A 2,208-nucleotide genomic window follows, 5' to 3' on the forward strand; every position below is an offset into this window, starting at 1 on the left:
TCTTGTTTGAGATAGCCCATATGCATGCGTCGAACATCATGTGCCACGATCTGAAACTCACAAACAACGTGCTGACTATATTGCGATACACGACGACATAATGTCAATGTTGTCTTACTGCTACTTTTTCTAGCCAAGCGAGCAAACGTCGTCATCTTCACTTGAGACAACCGACGCTGGCGACCTTGCTCCGTGACACCCCAGGAAGACGAAAGACTATCCGTGATAGTGGTAAGAGTTGCAATGACAGAGGCTAAGGTGTAAGGGGGGTTAGAGCGCCACCGGTCGCGCTGCTGTAGACATCCAGGAGCACTTTCACAGCAAAATTCCACTCGCAATTTATCTTGCCATTTTTCTTTATCAAATCTCTTGTGTTGATATTAAACAAGGGCAGAATTTCACCAGCCGAGGAACCACGCCACCAATAGCGCCAAGCAGTTGCAACGTCGACAGTTGGAAACTCAAAGTCTTCAGGCAGCATGTGCCACTTACCACCCCAAAAATGGACAGGGCGAACGAGGGTGACTCTTAAGCGATTGGTGATGTCACTCCACGACCACTCGCCTCGACAATTCTTGAGACAACGTTGTTGAGAAGCTGCTAGAGGAGGGCATGGATGATGTTACAGAACGAGATGCCCTTCTCTTCGAGCAGGGACTCGATGTTGTTGCGTATTTCACCCGGAAGCTCCCGAACAGCGGTCAAGTTCGTCTCGAGCTGGGTATGTATACTGACGTGGAGCGGGATCTCTGTTAGTTGCATCATTGGGGAAACAAGCGTCAAGCTGGAAGGCATATACGTTGCCATCGAGGAGTCCTCGAAGAGGACACTTGAAAGTAATGGGTGCTTCACAGGCAGTGTGCTATCGAGAAGAGCCTTGTGGCACACCAAATACGCCAAGCACTTTGTTAACACGTCGTGTAGATCTGATGGCGCCAAAGTCGTGGGAACACAGGTGCACTTGCAGATGTAACGGCCTAACGGCCACCTCACAGCCTGGACCGAAGTGAGGAGGCAACACAGCAGAGTCGCTACTGTCCAGAGGAAGACCAGTCACCACGCGGCCCACGTATTGATCACCGGCACCATCATAATGCACATAGCGCACAACGACGCTGCAAATGGACCATCCGCACCTAATGCACACGTTGGCAATTCAGGGTCCAGACGTGCTTCCAGAAATTGCGAAAGTTGCTGCTTCCTTTCTGAGGGAGTGAGTTTCGATGGTGCTTGGTGAAGCAGTAAGAACTGAGCCCACGAGTTGACTGAGACTGCGACTAAAGTGGTCGCGCTGTGAGGGGCCTGGAAACAGGATCACTGAGTCTTGACCTGGATTACAGGCAAGTAAGCTTGCCAAGGCTAGGGCACAACATGTTTCGGGTTGCAAGGAATTGGCGTACATATGCTTGGGGTCGCGACATTTGGTGCCACCCTGATCAGTCTTAGACTTGAAGAAGGTGACTCCAATTGAGTCACCCTCGTCGGAGATGTGGTCGATGCGAATGTTTTCTGTGGTTCTCGATCGACACATCAAGTTCCAAGCAAGAATAAGGAACAAATGCGTTAACCCCGCGTCAAGCTTGTTCAGGCACGCACTACAGAGCTCTTGGTATTGATGGTACCTGAGTGGCTGCATTTCACCAGGCTTAATGGCCCCCGTCTGGGTCTCTGTCGCACAACGTCGTCGAATTCCTTAGTAACATTTTTTGCTTGTCGTTTTAATGCTGAGATCCTACCCTGATTGATGGCAGTGGCGTCGGTAGTGAAACCAGTTGGGAGGGCAACATTCTGACTTGTAGTAGTCTTTACAGTGGTGGGCGGCATCGAGGGGACTTCAACAAAAACTATAAACTTTTGGAAAAGTTCACAACGTGCATCCATTATCAATTTTTCCTTGGCCTGAAACTTTATAGGGTACATTTCATTCAACGAATGGAGGTATAAATTTATGCAAGTTACTGACAGAATTCTACAGGTGCCAAACACCATCGCCACTGTCGGCGCTGTCGCCGCCGTGTTCGTCGTCGCTACCGTCACTCTGCGCTGTCTTCGTCCATGGTACTGCCATATTCCCCTCTCTCACGGTCGCCTTGCTCATTCGCTGTTTCCAGACTTTCAGCTGACGCAGCTGCGACTTCCTCAAGGCCAAGGTACGTGTGCAGCTCTGCCAATCTCCGGTTGGACGTGGTGACACAACCGTGTATCGTG

The sequence above is a fragment of the Aphanomyces invadans genome (assembly GCF_000520115.1).
Source record: "Aphanomyces invadans strain NJM9701 unplaced genomic scaffold supercont1.17, whole genome shotgun sequence".
NCBI classification, from domain to species: Eukaryota; Oomycota; class Saprolegniomycetes; order Saprolegniales; family Verrucalvaceae; genus Aphanomyces; species Aphanomyces invadans.